This window comes from Arvicola amphibius, chromosome 2 (assembly GCF_903992535.2).
Source record: "Arvicola amphibius chromosome 2, mArvAmp1.2, whole genome shotgun sequence".
Classification (NCBI taxonomy): Eukaryota; Metazoa; Chordata; class Mammalia; order Rodentia; family Cricetidae; genus Arvicola; species Arvicola amphibius.
Genome location: NC_052048.2, coordinates 25,088,038 through 25,107,866, shown reverse-complemented (window position 1 = coordinate 25,107,866; position 19,829 = coordinate 25,088,038).

Genomic DNA, 19,829 nt, shown 5'->3' with positions numbered 1-19,829 from the left:
GCTGCTGGCAGCAACAGCAGAGGAAGTTGCAATAGTCTCCAAGAATACAGAACTGAGCTTTTTAGGGCCTTTCCTTTGATTGGAGGCTGAGAGGTATTTGAAGTTTAGAGGGGGGAAGAGGGAGGGAGGGAGAGAAGGAGGGAGGGAGGAAGGGAGGGAGGGAGGGAGGGAGGGAGGGAGGGAGGGAGGAATCGGGCTTTTGGATCACACAGGGCTGGGCCAGAGGTCCCTACCGAACAGGGGACTCTTGAGACAATGAGAGTCTGAGAATTGGGAGGGAGAAATAGAGATGACAATCAAAGTGGATTAAATGTGTATAGGAAAGTCACTGTCATACTCGTTATTATGTACAATTAATATAAGTTAATAAAAAGAGAAAATGCTAAAATTACATCATTGCTTTTGCTATTATAAGCAAAATGTAAGACAACATGACTGTAGCACTATTACTAGAAAAAGAAATAGAAAACTTAGAAAGTGACTTCAACAGGAATGATAGATTGATGTCAAACGTTTATTTTAGAAACCAAAACTGTAGTGGATGGGGAAACAAGAAGACAGGTAAAATGGGGGAAAGGTTCTTACATTTCAATACCTCTATTTTTACGATGGATGCTGCAAAAGTTGATTTTGACCCCTTCCCCTGGAGAATTGGCTTTATTGTATTTTAAACTTTTCCCTGAGACCTGTTCTCAACACAGTGTGCCGGGTGTGTCTAGAATAAACCTGAAGGAACATTAACGGCAGCGAACACTCGTTTCCAAGTTCTCTCCCAGAACGCTCCACAGCAATAGCCATAACTGCATTTACTTACCAAGCACTACCTCTCCTGGAATCCAGGCTTCTAAATCCCTTTTTCTTGGCACAGCTACATGGATTTCCTAGTGTAACTTTGCCATGATTTCTTGCGAGGCACAAACGGTGTTGGGGAGTGCCACTGTCAGGTGAGTCCATCCCTTTTCTCTGCCTTGTATGGACATATGCCTGGTAAGCACAGTGTGACGTCAGCTCCTATGTGGGTCTGGGAGAGTGGAATAACACAGATGTTATGTGTTATGCAAATGTATCATAAAATAATGGGAGAAGCTGGGCATGGTGCAGAAGATGGGAGAATGTCACACAAGAGAAACGGGGTGGTGGGGTGGTGGGAAAAGAGCAGGATCCTGGGGAGAAGACAGTTCTAAACCAGTGCTGGTTAAGAGGCACTTTCTCTCCATATGCCACCCCTCTCTGTCTCTCCCTTTCTCTCCCTCCTTTTCTCCCTCCCTCCCTCCTTCTCCCACTGATACACTCACTCATGCAGATGGAGAGACTGAAACTAGACAAGACCCCAGGACCTATGCCTACAGCCTGTCTTCCAGGAAGAACCACCAACTATGTAATGTGCAGGCAGCTTCATGTTTTAAATAAAAACAAACACGACTCTTGACAACCCTCAGGTAGCTCCTTAAGCAAAGGACAATGGCTCTGGGCTCTGATTGTTCTTCATGGACGGGCTCTGTGGGAGCCTTCTCAGCTTGGTCGATCACCTTCCTGGACCTGGGGGGAGTTGGGAGGACCTTGGTCTTAGCATAGAGAGGGGAACCCTGAGGGCTCCTTGGCCTTGAGAGGGAGGGAGGGGAGGTATGGGTGGAGGGGAGGAGAGGGAAGGGGGAGAAGGAGGGGAGAGAAGGGGGAGAAGGAGGGGAGGGAGGGGGGAGGAGGAGGGAAGGAGATGGAAATTTTTAAATATAAAAAAAATAAACCATGAGGAAAAAAAAAAAAAACAAACACGAAAGCAGCAACTGTTTAGAAATAGTATGGAATAATAGAAATAATAGGACTTTTTTGCTTCCTCACATTTGAATGCTTAACATACATTTTTATATTTTGTACAGGAAAGAATTTGGAATATTGAAGGGTTGATTCTGACCCTATATCCCATTCAACTCCATCCTTGCTTTTCTGTTCACGTAAGGGCCTGCCACAATTCAATAAGATCCAATGAAAATCATTCCACGATATGGTTGGAGCCAGAACACCAGCCCCCTTATCCCAAAGTCTTAACTATTGGCTCACACAATCCTTCCCTGAATCCTGGACTCCTCCACTCCCTAAATCACAGTTCCATATCCATTTCCTTGACCTGTTTAGGAAGAGGTCACAGCCCTCATTTCCTCATGCCTTCAAAACATACTTCCCCTTCCTGCCTACTTTCTCCTTCCCTCACTGAGGGAGAGGCAGGGGCCAGGGAGGGAGACTGGGGAAGGAAGAGGAGCCGTGCTAGAGGTGAAAATTCAACCACAGATTCTCCTAAACAATGCCTCAGCACTTCTCAGGCTCAGCCTTGCTGACTCCAACAGGCCGTGCCTCGGTCTTGCTGACACACGTTTCCCCTTCTCTGGCCTCCCAGGGCTGTCTTCCCTGTTCCCTGATCTCATTAGGAAACAATGCCAGGCACCATGCGGGTGTGATTTCTCTGAAAGGTCACATATCTAGCTGCTGTAACATTCTTGCACTTGACAAACAGTTGAGTAAAGGTTTCTGTCAGAAGCGTTTTCACTGAATAAGCACAACTATGCTCATTTGTTGCCTCCTGTAAAAAGGTTTGTTTCGATACCTTAGATAGCAGGTTACCTATTCTTTAAGTTCATGGGTGTTTTTCTTCCAGAATTTTCCCTTCATACTCAAACGACATCCAAATTTTATATGTATGCATTCACTACTTATTTCCCAAAGTAAAAGATTTCTTTTCAATTCACATATTTAATGTATTTTTCTACACTTAGAAAACTTGTACTATATTAGTGCGTGTTCAGCTTCTTCTTTTGCTCCATTCATTATAACTTATGCTTACAGGAGAGATTGTGTCTCAAGCAATATCATTACTCTGTGCCTCTATAGCCCTTTCTGTGCTCTTCAGTAGCGAAACTGAAGTGCTCAGCTTTGCCCTCCTATGGACCAGTCTTCCTGCGCTCTCAATTGTCTTTCGTGGTTTCCCTAATGAATAATTTCATTTTGCTGTAATGGTTCCGTTGTTCAGAGTTTTCTAACCTCACAGAGCTTGCAGCCCAGCTCTTGCTATTATGCCACCTTCCTTTCCATAATTGTTTATAGCCCATTAGCGATTGAAGAATCTGGAGCCATATTTAGGAAGACGAAACATCCAAACAAAATGCTCGCCCCTCCCCCATTGGGGGAGTTACTTCATGCTGACATTCCTTTTTTCATGCATTAATAGCTCACATATATAATGCTCTTTCTTATTTATTCAGTCAGTGTGGGTGTGTGTGTGTGCAGGTGTGCACACATGTGTGCATGCACACTCATGTGCAGCTGTGTGTGTGCTTACTACATCCTATTTACAAATGAAGGACATTCCGAATATCACCTCTTCTCAACTCTAGTCTCCAGAAGAATTGCCTTTGCTGTAGCATGGATACAGTTAAGCCGAGTCCCGTCCATGTGTTTTTTACATGTTCAACTTATGGAATATTTCAATATTTACAAGCCATTTCTATTCTCTGCAGAAGATGTGCTCACATTTGATTTATTCTATACTCCTGATCAGTTATTGATATCATCTCCAAAAAGACTTTGTAGTGATTGCTTTCAAACAAAAGACACATTCAAACAAGAAATGTGAATTTTTCAGGCTTATTAGTAAGGGTAGGTACAGACATTTATTTCTGAAATTGAGTAGAGAGCTCCATTAAAGAATGCCAAAAGTACACTAGAGAGTGCAGGAAAGATGTGGCATCATGAAACATTTATGGTAACACAGGAATACCACATAGCCCTATGGGACAAGCAATTGTTGAAAGATCTAATCACACTCTAAAAGAGATGCTTATAAAATAAGAGAGGGGTATGAGGACTCCCAGAGATGGATAACATAAGGCTTTACTAACTAAATTTTTTAAATGCTAATGAAGCAGGGGTAACAGCTACTGGAAGGCATTGGACTATAGGGAAAAAACTGCTGAATTGAGTCAGCCTGTGCAGCACAAGGATGTTTTGACAGCAGAATGAAATTAAGGAAGGTGTTATGTTGAAGCTGAGGTTATGCTTATGTTTCTGCAGAGTTGTGGATATCATTGAAATCAATAAACCTCAGACACAAACAAGGAAAGTCCCCTGGATGCCTTAGCTGCTGACACGGCTAACACAAGTCTGGGAAAAAAGAAAACCTCTGAAGCAGACGGCTGATTTGAGAAGTAATGCTTTGGCTGACTAGGGAACCTTTGAATGCTACAACCCTGTTCCTTGCTATGCTGTCTGGACCAATCATAGTGGGCTTATATCCCCATCCTTCAGGTTAACAAAGGGGTAAGTTGGAAAGATATGGATATTCCTGTTGTAAGCAATGACTTCTCTTGGTTACCTGGTCCTTAGGACCACAGAGGGCCTGCTACGCCCGAGGAAGAGGGTAAGGAGATCATAAATTACACTGTATGTGTATGGGTAATGGGACTCACTGTCTAAATATAACTTTTCAAATCTGGTTATCAATAGTTAATCATAATACTAACCAGGATTTTCATAATACACTTTGCATGCTTTAAGCATCTGGTTTTAGAGGGCAGGAGATTAATGCTGCTCGTTCCATAAATCTGCCATTTTGTGAGACGTGGGTTACCAGCAAGGAGTCCTACGGGGTACACTGGCAACAATGTAAAGGTGAGAAACCACGAGTGATTATTAATAGCTCCCACGGAGACATCATTGATTGGAGCCTTTACAGCTCCCCTCAAGGAAAATACTCTCACTCAGAATTAAGATGGCACTGGGATAGTTTGCAGAAACTGTGGAAATTAGCTCCACTGTTATTGAACCTATCCGATGGCATGGAGTCAGGATGTCAGGTCCTATGTTACAATTTGGTAACTCAGTTCAGACTAATTTGTGGACATTGGCAAGTACCTTACACCCTCTTAAAGTGTGGAAAGGAAAGTTAAACATTGATGATGGTACATAGACTTTGTCCTTTAGATTAAAGCCACATCTTTGGCACATGTGCAACATTACCTTATATATTATTGAAAGGGCCTATACAATGACACCCTAATAACCATAGCATCACTTGTGAACATTGTACTCTTCATTCATACCTGTATTAATGCCAGTATTTTATTGGATGCTACTTCTGAAAATTTATATATTCTTAGAGCAAGACCAGCAGTCTGGATGCCAGGGAAGCTGCCGAGGCCATGCAAGACCCATCTGTGCTGATTCTAGTCCAGAAACTCACTGAGAGCACATGAAGAAGAACTCATTGGATGATTGGATTCATCATCGCTGTGGTTATGGGAATTAGTGCTTTGACTGCTACCGCTGCAACAGCTGGATTGGCCCTTCATAAAGAAATGCAAACTGCTGAGGTTGTTAGACTGGCATCAGCATGCTGCAGAACTCTGGGCTCGACAGAATAAAATAGCTAGTGAGATCATTGATGGAACAGACGACTTGAGACAAGCTGTGCTACTTTCAGGAGAAAGAGACTTTGAAAGAACAAATTAAACTAAAATGTGATCGGAATATTACCTCTTATTCTATGAAGGTTTAATGGAAGCAAGTACAATTGAGGAAAAGTTAAAATGCATTTGTTGACTCATCCTAATTCTTCTCAAATGATTTATGATTGACAAGAAGAAATTAAGAAAACTTTTTCTAATAAGTTGCCTGATGTATGTCTGGAATGGATGTGACAGCAAGCCTTGCAGATACCATAGCTGCATTTAATCCTATGAATCATTTTAATAGATTTCTCATCCTAGTGATTGTTATACTGGTTTGGACTATGATAAGTTTACTGGCTTTGAAACATATTCTTGTTCTACTACACGAGAATGTGAAACAACATGATAGAGAAAAGAAAACAGATGTTATTCACTGTGTAAACTCTCCATACACAGTGCCATCAGAAACCAAAATCACCCCACATGAGAAGCCCTCCTTTTTTATTGATTAGGGTCATCCAGGAGACTTACAAACCATTAGAGTCTATAGCTATTACCCTTGGTTGCCCCCACTCCCAGAGGTGGAAGTTAAGTCCCCATTACTGAAGAGACCATGCATCAGACATAGGCCCCAGAGGCCCCTGAGTTGAATCTGAGCTGAAGTCCTCCCTGAGGACTAGATTTTATGGTACCAGAGGGCCATGAAAGCTTCCAAAGGTCGGAAGCAACCAATGAACCACAACAAGGATCAGCATGGCAGAGTAACCTAAGGGTGCAGTAGTGGCATGCACACTTTGGCAGTAACCAACAGCTCTCTAATTGGATTTAAAATTTATTCAACCAGAGGTAAACTATGCCTGGTACTGGCCACCTAGTCAACTGTCCACGGCTAGTGAAGTTAGGGATCTTACAAGACTATAGCTGTCTCTTCTCTACACCAGCATACTCCCTAATTCCATTCTCAATAGTTGTCCTTATATCCACAGGCAAGTGTGATCCTCACCCATCATCAAGGAAGCATCTCTTTGAGACAGATCGAGACCGTAGAGACCATTACAGAAAGCCACAACCAATCAAAATGCAGAGTTGTGGAGCCTGTTCCCTGAAGACTGGCTCAGGGTCTCTGAACAGAGATGTCAGGTGACTTCTGGATCAGCAAGTCCACAGGATTCTTGAAGTTTTTTTTTTAAATATCTACATTTGAAAATACGCTTTTTATTTTCAATTAAAGTATGACTGCATCTTTCTTCCTCTTCCCCTTCTTCCCCCTCTTCCCTTTACTCCTTCCATATATTTTAATTATATTCCATTGAATGATCTTTCTAAATTTTATGGGAAATTTTTTTCTTTGATACATACTTGTTTTAAAATTTTCATTGTTGAAAAAAGTACATATTTATATTTTAACATTTGCCTGCTTGCTTCCTTAGAATCTATACCTATGAATGAATTTGTAAGTGTATTTGGCTTGCAAATGTAATCGTATGCTACAAGCCACAACATTAAACAGTAATTGCTTAGCCATCTTTTCACGAGCAACTTATCAGAACCAAGGGATCTGGTGAAGGCTAAACCAAAAGGCAAGGCTTTTTGGTGTGATTGCTTTGTGAATAAAGTGGCTGTCGTTCGCTGTGGATTTTTAGCTGTAGCTGACTTCCTTTCTGTTACATATTTGGGGATTAAATATCCACAGTTCAGAACTGTTTTATAAAAACAGTTTCCCACTGCCAGGCCTTGCTCCTCTCTCCTAGGCAAGCACAGAGATCTGCCTTCCTGTAATTATCTTTATCAGCAGGCCTTTGGGTCCGGGCATAGAGCATCCCACTGAAGGTATTCACAGATCTCTGAGGATGTAGAATTACTACCTGCCCAAGCTGCTCTGGTTTTACTCCACAATCAGAACAACTGATAACAGTATAGTCCAGAACTGATAATTTAGAGGCCTGGGTTTCTTCTTTGTTTCAAGCGGTAAGTCTAACTCCAGACCTGGCCGATAGAAACTATAGTGTCTGGTGTATGTCTGATCAAGAGGCATCAGCTTCCCCTTGGTGGCCTAGTTACCTCTCAGCCTCTATGCATACTGGGAGAAAAGAAGTAGTGCGCTGATTTAAACAGTCCGTCCCTATTCATAATTCTACTGAAATAAACTTAACTCTTAACTAACCACCTAAAATGAAGTGTAGAGCAGAACCCTTCACCTCTAGAATTTCCTCATGTTTTAATTCCTCTCTTAACTCACTTTCCCCATTAAGGAATTCGCCAGATGTGTACTAGCTACTCTAGTGTGTGTGTGTGTATGTGTGTGTGTGTGTGTGTGTGTGTGTGTGTGTGTCCTGCTAGGGCTGGGGAATTGCTGGTTTTAAGGGTCTACATGACTGGGGACATTGGTAATGAGGGGGACAAGGAGGAACCATGTAGATCTAAGAACAATGTAGACCTAGAACAGTGTTGAGCAAGGAGAGCAGTAATGGGTGGAACCATGAGAAATGATGGGTTGAAGAGAGAAGAATAAAGAAACACGGACAGACATTTCCTATCGTGAGATTTCTTACCCCCCAAATATTTGCCCTCAGATTTCCAGCCCCTCTTTAGCAAGCCATGGCATCTTTAATTGAACCCTGAAAGGAGTCTTCAAGGCAAAACTCTTTAAGGCTCGCTAAAATAGTAAACACGTGGGGCATAATCTGTGCTGTGAACATTTTGTACTCATTTCTATGGTGAGTAAAAATAAAAGCTGAGCTTTCCAGCAAGTGACTGGATGTTATTCCTGCGTTTCGCAAACCTCAGCCGCTTGTTAAAAGGGGAAGGACATAATCCTTAAAATATCCTTTCAAGAAGACCTCTTTGTGGAAACACTCATCGTTCTGCTGACAACATATAAGGAAAAATCTCAAGGATGTGCATGAAGTTCATGTGGCACTTTGGGAATTTAGTATGAGATTGAACCATGCTTGTGACCTAACACACTGTCCTTTCTACTATAGCAGATATATAATATTTCCACAAACAAGATTTCTCCCTCCAGAGTAGCCTTCTTCCGGACAAGCTGCTGAAGCCTGAAGACAACAAAGTTGGGGAAGGTGGCTGTTGCACCTGCCCTTCATCCACTACACCCTCACTCCTCAGGCAGCTGCAGGACAGTGATCTCTGAATCCCACCCAGTTATCTTTGCTCGTTAGTACTGGACCTTCGAGGATCCCAGTGTTTCTGGGAGTGGGTTTTCCCTTCTTCCTGACTACTTCAGTCTAATCAAACGTTTCTAGCCTCTGTCTGGGCTTGTGTTCTTCATGCCAGAAATCCATTGTGCAATTGGCCTCATCCGAGTTCCAAGTATCTCTATCCACAGTTTTCTAGTGCTGACCAGGCATGTTTAAACAGAAATGAAAGTGGCGGAGCCATCAAAATGACTCTCTTCCGAGGCTCCTTCTTCTGTGTAGCATAGAGTTCGGGAAAACATTTAACCTACTTTAAACTGAAGGTTCCTATCTGCGGGAAACACATTATTAGCAACCTAGTAAGGGGGCTGGGAAGATTAAAAGAGGGCTTAAAAACACATGCCACACACCCCTGAGGGAAGGGGTCCTCTGCAAGGACCAGTAGACCTGAGTCCCACAAGAGCCTTAGCTTCCCTCCCTTAGTTTATGGTTTTTATATGTGAGGCATAATCTTTGTTCCTGGGGCTATGGTTTGTTGTTGGGGTTATTTAGGGGTCTTGGGGGATGTGAGTTTGTTGGGGTTTTTTTTTGAGACAGGATTTCTCTGTGTAATAATCCTGGCTGTCCTAGAACTCACTTTGTAGACCAGGCTGGCTCCAACTCACAGAAATCTGCCTGCCTCTGCCTCCCTGTACTGGGATTAGAAGTGTGTGCCACCACTGCCCTTTAGGCTGTTTTCTTTGCATATTCAAATTCTGGTGTTTTGTTGTTGTTGCTTTTGCTAGGGGTGAGGGAAGGGGGGGTGTCCTGAAGTTTTTATTACCCAGACAGACAGTTCCACCAAAGGACTGGTGGAAGTGGTGGCTTACACCTCCCATCCCCCTCTCCATTAACCCTTACCACCCTCTCACTATGGGGCCATTTGCAGAGGCCTCCGTGTTTCCTTGACCTTTCTCTCTTCCCTATCCTTCTTCCTATAGCCAAGCTGCAGAAGTCTGCAGACAAGAAAACTAAGGAAGCTGTTGCACTTGCTCTCAGGGACCGTGGGGAGCAGGGAGTGCAAGAGGGAGTGGGCACAGTAGTACTGTTCCATCTTCAGCTGGGAGTCTCCTGCCCTGCTGCCTGGAATCGTATAGAAGACCAATGGAATCGTATAGAAGACCCGGATCTTAAACCACAAACCTATGAACACCTGATTTTTGATAAAGGAGCCAAAAGTACACAATGGAAGAAAGAGGGCATCTTCAACAAATGGTGCTGGCATAACTGGATGTCACCTGTAGAAGAATGAAAGTAGATCCATATCTATCACCATGCACAAAACTCAAGTCCAAATGGATTAAAGACCTCAATATTAATTTGAACACATTGAGCTTGATAGAGGAGAAAGTGGGAAGTACTCTACAACAAATGGGCACAGGGAACCGTTTCCTACGCATAACCCCAGCTGCACAGACTTTAAGGGCAACATTAAATAAATGGGACCTCCTGAAGTTGAGCAGCTTCTGTAAAGCAAAGGACATTGTCACTAAGACACAAAGGCAGCCTACTGACTGGGAAAAGATCTTCACCAACCCTGCAACTGACAAAGGTCTGATCTCTAAAATATATAAGGAACTCAAGAGACTAGACGGTAAAATGCCAATTAACCCAATTAAAAAATGGGGCGCTGAACTGAACAGAGAATTCTCAACAGAAGAAGTTCGAATGGCCAAAAGACACTTAAGGTCATGCTCAACCTCCCTAGCTATCAGGGAAATGCAAATCAAAACAACTTTGAGATATCATCTTACACCTGTCAGATTGGCTAAAATCCAAAACACCAATAATAACCTTTGCTGGAGAGGTTGTGGGGTAAGGGGTACACTCATCCATTGCTGGTGGGAATGCAAACTTGTGCAACCACTTTGGAAAGCAGTGTGGCGGTTTCTCAGGAAATTCGGGATCAACCTACCCCAGGACCCAGCAATTCCACTATTGGGAATCTACCCAAGAGATGCCCAATCATACTACAAAAGCATATGCTCATCTATGTTCATAGCAGCATTATTTGTAATAGCCAGATCCTGGAAACAACCTAGATGCCCTTCAGTGGAAGAATGGATGAAGAAACTGTGGAATATATACATGCTAGAATACTACTCAGCGGTAAAAAACAATGACATCTTGAATTTTGCAGGCAAATGGATGGAAATAGAAAACACTATTCTGAGTGAGGTAACCCAGACCCAAAAAGATGAACATGGGATGTACTCACTCATAATCGGTTTCTAGCCATAATTAAAGAACATCGAGCCTATAAATTTGGGATCCTTGAGAAGATAATAAGAAGGTGAACTCCCAAAAAAAGATATAGTAATCCTCCTGGATATTGGAAGTAGACACGATCGCCAGGCAAAATTGGGAACTTGAGGGTTGGGCAAGACTGGGCCAAGGGAAGATGGGGAGAGAAAAGTGTGAAGGGGAGAACGGGGGGAGCTCGGAGGAATGGGGTGCTTGGGATATAGGAAGGGTGGATATGGGAGCAGGGAAGCATATATCTTAATTTAAGGAGCTACCTGAGGGTTGTCAAGAGACTTGACCCTAGAGGGGTTCCCAGGTTTCCAGGGAGACGCCCCCAGTTAGTTCTTTGGGCAGCTGAGGAGAGGGAGCCTGAAAAGGCCAGTTCCTATAGCCATACTGATGAATTTCTTGCATATCACCATAGAACCTCCACCTGACGATAGATGAAGAAAATGACAGAGCCCCACATTGGAGCACCGGACTGAGCTCCCAAGGTCCTGATGAGGAGCAGAAGGAGAGAGAACATGAGAAAGAAAGTCAGGACCGTGAGGGAACCTCCATCTGGTGACAGATGGGGAAGGTGACTGAGCCCCACATTGGAGCACTGGACTGAGCTCCCAAGGTCCTGATGAGGAGCAGAAGGAGCGAGAACATGAGGGAGAAAGTCAGGAACGAGAGGGGTGCGTTCACTCATGGAGACGGTGGGACAGAAACTGTATTCTTTTAAACACTGCCTGGCCCATTAGTTTCAGCCTCTTATTGGCTAACTCTCACATCTTGATTAACCCATTTCTAATAATCTGTGTAGCACCACGAGGTGGTGTCTTACCAGGAAGGATCTTAGCCTGCGCCCATCTTGGAGAAGAGAGCTGTGGCGTCTGCCTGAGGCATCTGCCTGACTCTGCTTTCTTTCTCCCACAATTCTGTTCTGTCTACTCCGCCTACCTAATTTTCTGTCCTATCAAAGGGCCAAGGCAGTTTCTTTATTAACCAATGAAAGTAACACATAGACAGATGACCCTCCTACATCAAGTTGATCTCTGAAATGTCTCTTATTCCTGCAATCTCTGTTCACACTGGTACTCTGCCTTCTTGAACAATTACAGCACCATATTACTAAACCAAGATGTGTGCCATCTACTGTGGGCTCCTCTGTTCACATCTCATATCTGTTGTTAAATCTCAGTTACCCCCAACCTAGTAGAAGTGGGATCCTTATCTGGTCAGCTTGCTGTGTCCATCTGCTTCTGCCATTCTGTAATCTTTTCTGTTTACTGGATCTACTTTTTTGATGACATATTTTTATATCCATGTCTTTTATTCTTTCAATTTAAATATTCAGTTCCTAAATTAAAAATAGATTAACTAGAATTGAGCCATTAGATTATACTTGTATTCCCAGCACTCAGGGAAAGAGGATGGTGAGTTTGAGACCAGCCTGGGCTGCACAGCAAGAACCTGCCACAAATAAACAGATTGAGAGTTGAATGTTTGCTGTATGCAGGCTGGACCACAGAATAACCTCACCACTAAAGTCAACGTGTAGCTCAGAAAACTCTCTGGAAATGTGTTGAAAGTCTACCACTTCAGGGGAGTCTCATGATAACCTGCAATGTCCTCCATTTAAACATTCCTGAGATGATGATGATGATGATGATGATGAACATTTATTTGTTCCTGGAATTGTTTAAAATGAGGTTCTATACCATTGGTGAACTAAAAATTGTTTTGAATTCTCTAAGGAAAATAACAATATCTTATGATATTATTTATGATCATCCAAGTTCCAAATAAGACATTCAACCCTTTTGTGACAGGGGTCCTATCTTCTACGTCCCTCACAGTTGCTATCATAAACTAACTAAACCACGTTAACTACTCTGAAGAATGAAGAGATGAATACACCCATAAAGGAAATTCTGTTTTCTTCATACTCATTTCAACATTATCTTAGAGCAAGATTCACGTGAGGGAATATATATATATATATATATATATATATATATATATATATATATATATATATACATATATATATATATTTACCTTTAAAATGAAATTTTAGAAATTAACATATATCCTTTTATTAATTAAAAGATTATTCAGAACTTAATATTAATTATCAGTTTAAAAATTATTGCTATATTGAATGAGTGTTATTTTATAGAAATTTTGTTTTGATAATTTTATAAAACTTCTAGGGCTTATGCTCTAGATATTTATTTGTGTTTACATCCTTTGTGGTTCTCTTTAGAGACTTTCAGGGTACAGTCTTACCTTCTTTTACACCTATATCCTTTTGAAAAATTACTTGTCTTTTTGTCTAACTTTTTTTTTTTTTTTGGTTTTTCGAGACAGGGTTTTTCTGCAGCTTTTTTAGAGCCTGTCCTGGAACTAGCTCTTGTAGACCAGGCTGGCCTCGAACTCACAGAGATCCGCCTGCCTCTGCCTCCCGAGTGCTGGGATTAAAGGCGTGTGCCACCACCGCCCGGCTTTTGTCTAACTTTTTATTTAACTTTTGGTCTAATAGTTCATAGATTTTTAACTACTTATCTAATAAATAAGTGTCTGTCAAATTGTTAATATATATTGAGATTACATGTTATGTGAAATATTTATATTTTTACTTCAGAATTGGTATATTAGAATTTTCCTATAATTTTTCATGATTCAGATAGTTTTATATTTATATCAAATTGCCATGTCAACACATACATAAAAATTATATATAAAAAGTAGTATTTGAACTATATTTAAAACAATATATCAATCACATGTTAAGAATACTTAAATATTAATACCATTCAATATTTTAAATAAATAAATTCAGGTTTAGGTGAGATTCAATACTTGAAAGCAATTCCACTCAAATGATTAAAATTATGTTTTTATAAAGATAAAGTAATATGTTCATGCATATAGCCCCAGCATTCTGAATTTGGAGGCAGGAAGATCAGGAATTCAAGGCCATCTACTTTGACTCTGTAGATGGTTCAAGACCAGCCTAGACTATATGCCCCATCTCAAAGGAAACACAGAAGCTTGTTGCTAGGGAGGTGGTTCAGTAGATAACAGTGCTTACTGCACAAACATAGGAACATGAGTTAAATCTCCAGCACTCATAACATGATCATAACATCCATCCACTGCCACAATGGTAACCTATACAAGATCAAGCCAACGAGATCAATTGGCATTCCATTAGACAATACTAACTAGACTCAGTAGGTTACAGAGAGAGACAGACACAGAGACATAGAGACAGAGAGACAGGGAAAGAGACAGGAAAAAAGAAAAGAAAAGAGAAAAGAGATAGGATGTGAAGGGGAAGGGCTGTCTTGGCAGCATTGCAGGGGAGTTAAGAGTGGATATGATCATGATGTATTGTTTACATTTGGCAAAGAATGAATAAAGAGAAGTTTTAAGAAATAACGATTTTCCTTGTCTTAAATTTCTAATTAGGAACAAGCTAATGGCTAACATTGCTTTAAGACACATCCTACTTCATTCCTGGAAACACTGGCTTTCCCTGTACTCAAACCTTACTCTTTGCCCAGACTCTGACTGTCTCTATTACTGGAAACTGCAGGGGTTAGCTAAGAGCACAAGGATTTGCCCACTTGCCATCGACACCGTTCCTGTTAGAGTATTTCTGATGGGCTAGAAAGCCAGCAGAAAGGAGTCACGCCTCAAGTAAATATTGGTGGGTTAGAAAACAAGAACTCAATTCTCATCAAGACTGCAGTATAGTTGAAGTTAGTGAGAATTCTGATAAATTGTTGAGAAATGATGGGAGAGTTGTGTAAGGAAAAGCTCTGTTCCTCTCTTGGGTAGTGATCGCTACTGGGGAAAATGACCACAAATAAGCAGGTAGAAACCACATTAAATAGTGAACTGGGTCCCTGTCTGTCTTCAATCTGCCATTCTGTTCTTATCACCACAGTCCCTACTATGTTATTTACTCATAGTTCATAGTAAGCATATTTAAAAATCAATAGCAAAATTCTTCTTACCAAATTCAGAAATCCTAAAAGATTTTTCTGTCTTGATTTTACTCAACATATCAAGACATTCAACACATTGACTATTGTTTTTCTTTTGTTTCTGTTTATTTTCTTGAATTTGGGGCTGGATCCTTCTGGATCTTATATATCTGGCTCTTCTCTCCCAGGAGAGTGTCTGTAAACTCTAGTGGCACCCTATTAAGGCTTCTAGAGATATAGACATGGATGCCTGCAGTAATGCTTACACTAAATATGTCTCCATCCTGACAGGCAGACTTATGGTTCTCTGAGTCCTAGCCAGGTCTGTGTCACACAGGAAACTCTTTTGAACTGGGAGGTGTCCCTGTGATAAACTGGTAACCCTGTGCCTAGTGTCTTATTAAGACAGTGACTTTCTGAAGAAAAAAAAATTGGTGAAGAGGAGAGCTGGGTTTAAAGATTCAGATATGTTGATCAAACAGGACACAAAGGAAGTCAGCATAGTACAATATGTGAAATGCCACGAGTAGAGTATTGGTTACATATTATAGAGAGATGAGGCAGGATGCTTCCAAGAATCGCAAGAAGGGGAAATGCTGGCACATTCTCACTGAACGGATAGGCAGGAGCAAACAAGAGAGAGAGCTACTGAATCCTGTCGGTTGACTCAAGCAGACTTCCAACTCTCATATACCCAATTTTTTTGTTTTGTTTCATTTTTGAGATAGGGTCTCTCTATGTAACCCTAACCCATCCTAGAACTCACTACTTAGACCAGGCTAGCCTTGAACTCACAGAGCTCCTCTTGCCTCTGCCTCCTGAGTGTTGGGATTAAAGGCATACACCAACACACCCTGCTATCACATACCCAATTTAAACTCTTTTTTTTTTCATTTTAAGTTTGTTCCCTCTTCAAGGTCCCTTACTATAGTTAAAGATAACTCAGTTGCTTGTTCTAAATTTTTTAATTCTCTTCATCAATGATGTAATGAGCACTAATCAGTGCCTTATATACTACCAAGATATATTTTACACTATCTACATATTCTGTTCTTATATTTCAAGTACATACAATTGAATCAGCTATAATTTAGGGCTGCAACATATGGGTCATTATTGCCACATGAATATATTTTATTTATTTAACAATTTATTTCCTATAATTAAACATTGGGGTAATCTATCTTTCAAGTATACCCCCTCATCTCTATCACATTTCACTTGTCACTACACTTTAATTGGTGTTTAAATTGATGATATTATGTCTACATTTGAACATTCACACTTTCCCATACTGCAGCCACAGTCATTGTTGAAAGAATTTTGAGCATATCATATCACGTTTGTTTTCAATACCTTCCTTGTCACTTGATGTTCTTTATCTACAAATGATTGTTGGGAGGTAAGGTCTCCTATCTTGAAGCAGGCATTGCTATGGAGAGATAATCAAGACGGCAAATGAAATCCAAGCAGAGCATATGGTAGAACAATTCCTGGAACTGGTACTTGACAAAGACTTTGTCATATGGCACATGGACAAAGCAGAAGTGCAATTACTCGAATCAAGCATAAACTATCAGTGAGTTTGGGAATCAAAGCCAATTCTCTGTCAGGAAGTATACAATAATCAACAATTTATATGTAATAAGCATATATTAAATGTGCCAACATCCACACTTTATAGATTCTAAGTAAATAGTTGAATTTGCAAAGGCACAGCCTCACTTTAAATTCAACATGACAGAGTGTTAAAGGGAAACAACCTGAGATCAAAGTCAGTGTTGAATTAACTAAGACTGAAGACAGAGACGTGTGGGATATTTTCCATGAGGAAATTAGATACAGGGCTGAAGAAATTTCAAAATGATCAAGAAATAAGAGTTGACAAAGTTGAAACAAAGGAGCTCTGACATTCTACCACATGGGATAATCAGGTCTACATAGCCATTCTCCCTAGACTGCAATAGAACAGAAAGCTAGAAAGCTAGAGGGACTGTTTATCTAGTAATTAGTAGAGCCTAAAAAGGGAAAAAAGAAAAGAGGAAACATTGAGCTGGGGATGGAATAATCCCATCACTCGAGAAGCTGAGGTACGACATCAAGAGTCTGTTTGACTTCTAAAAGTTGTATCAGCCTCTATTAAATGTCTCTGATAAATTTGAGTTGCTTGTGATTTCTTGAAGCTCACTGAACTTTGTGTGAGCAATTATTTTTGAATCGTTGGGTTGACTACTTATCCTCAAAGCTTTTGTGTTGGTCACTGTCGCCTTATTCTATTCTCTTAGGGACATCTTGCTTTTTTGGATGTTCTTGATCTTTGTGGTCATATAAGGACATTTGAATATAAAATGTGAATATAAAAAGTCTGACTTTTTCTGTAACCATCTCTCTACCAAAAGCCTGTCTCAATCCTAAGCAGACTGTCTATTGTCCCTACATTCAATGAAGCACCATGCCAGGCCATTCTAGCTGATGCCAAAGTTTGCATATGAGTTGCTGTGAACCTTACCTGCATTCTTTATTTGTAATTGACCCTGTAGGTCAATCCATATTTTCAATTTTTCCTGACAATGTCAGAACAAATTAGTTAAGAAATTTCTCAGAATGATGGGGGAGCCACTATAGAAACAATGGATCCAGCGGTGTTCTCCAGACAGCTCCATATGACTGTGGAATGATTCAATCAGAATCATTCATCTTGCCAGCTGAAGGAGCATCAAAGCTTGTATCCTAGGTTATGAGGTATTTATGGTGGTAACATTCCTCTGTTTAGATTCAGGGAGAATTTCTGTGGCTCTAAAGACACCAGGGCACTCCTACCCTGCCATTCTGCTGAAGTCACTCTTCTCTGGTTATTTTTCTTTCTTTTCATTGAATTAATTTTTTTACTCTTTTCACATATGTGCATATGGTATATGTGCATGCACATGAACACACATGTGTGTAGGTATCCATGTACATGGGTTAATACACACATGTGGACACCTGAGGCTAGTGTTGGATGTCTTCCTCAATCCCTTGTCACCTTGCAGCAGAAACTCTTGACTTCATTGCTTTGACTAGTCCATATCCCAGCTTACCTGGGGATTTCAGTGTGTCTGCCCTCAGTGCTGTGATTATAAACAGGGAATTGATGTGTCAAGAAAAAAACATTACAGGCATTCAGTGAAATTCATCCCATGATACCTCAACTTCAAAAATACTGAGATGGATAAAGTTTGTTACATGATTTAGCCCGTGTTCAAGGCAAGTGAGACATCTTGGTTTGACCATTTAAAGCCAACTTTGACAATGGTAATAATGAGAAAAAGACTTTCTAGGCATACATTGAGTGTTCAGGACCTGTTTTTCAACTATGTCAACAGCAGACACAAAAGTAAGTGAACTACCTCTGAATTTGAGAGACCCTGTTGGAAGATGATTAACAAGAGTCTTAGCTGTTTAACTTACATCTCATAGCTATTCCTGTTTGTACAGATAAATATACACACAATATGATGTATCCTGAATAACGCAAACCCATCTTTCCATGGCTAGTAAACAAGCAAGGATCAATGTTACTCTTTACCATTTGGACTAGCTGTGAACTTGTTACGTTAAAAATAACACACTATTCAGCCTTTGAACACCACCTGGAAGGGCACCAGATGCTAGTTGGTAGTTGCTTTTTCAGTCAAACAAAGGCTCCTGTGCTTATGAAAATGCTGCTAACTTCTAGGGCTGTGGAGAGACCTACTGATATGATTAAGTACTCTTCATTTGCCCAGAGTCCTTGGGTTGATATCAATTGACAAGCTCCTAGTGGATTACCAATTATAAGAAATCTTAATATGAAGTGTGGACTAGGGTATGGTTTCAGCAGAGTCAACAAGCAGGGGAGGAAATAAAAAAAACTGTAAAATTGCTTGTGGACACATATCTTGGGTCATTATTTGAAAGAGAATGTACTCACTATTGGTGTACTTGACCAAGGTGAGTCCATGACTGTGGAGGGCATGTCGGAAAGCTGAAGGGAAATTAGGTCATCATGAGACTGAAGGAGGTGCTTCTCTAAGGAATCATGGTTTTGACCAATATGAGGAAGAGATCCCTATAGATACCTACAATCTCCATTAATTTAAATAAACTCTATCAGCTTTCCCTTTAAGTGTATGCTTTATCAGAAAACAAGAAGTATGCCCAGGAAATTAAATAGGATTACAAAATGTAGTAGAATTCTAATATTAAAGGAAGTGGAGGATGTCTTGAATCCAACGCGTATGTTAGGAGACAGTGTTTATGGGTGGCAGCTTTAGTGTCTGAGTAAAGTCATCTCTGACATAGGAGATGAAGCATTTTCAAGGACAATGTTATTGGCTAGGGTGATGTTGCGTAAGGAATTCTCATCACCCACTAGAGATGCCATCTAGGATGTGGGGCTAAGGTATCACTTTCAAGAGGGTACCAACTTAAACTGATGTAGGCCTCTAAATCACAAGCCAACAAAAGTCACAAACCAGTTGTGATTGTCACCAGAATAGGGCATAGATGTGCCTGACTGTTTGGAGTAATTTATGTTCAAAAGGATGCATATAAAAAAACCAATGTTCAGTTGGTCTCAGAGAAGTGTGGCCTCCATATGGCCACCAACTCTTATGGGATAAGATATAAGATTGAAAATGTGTAAAGAGCAGGTAAGGCCTAAGACAAGATGGAGAGTTCTAGAGACTTATTTGTTGAACTGAAATTCAAAAAGGAGTGGGAAGAGATGCATCGGGTTCAACCATTATGAAAGTTCTATTGAATCTATCTTCTAAAGATCCAGCCTGAGTTATTCTCAGTAAAATGTGTGACTTGGGTTGCTCCCAAAGCCACAGTTGAGGAGGGAATAAGAGGTCCTGGCAAGGCCTTTTTCTTTGGCTTTAGTATGCTTGGAGATTCAGATGGTTGTCATTTATGCTTTAACATCTTTGACATGAGACTCCTAGACT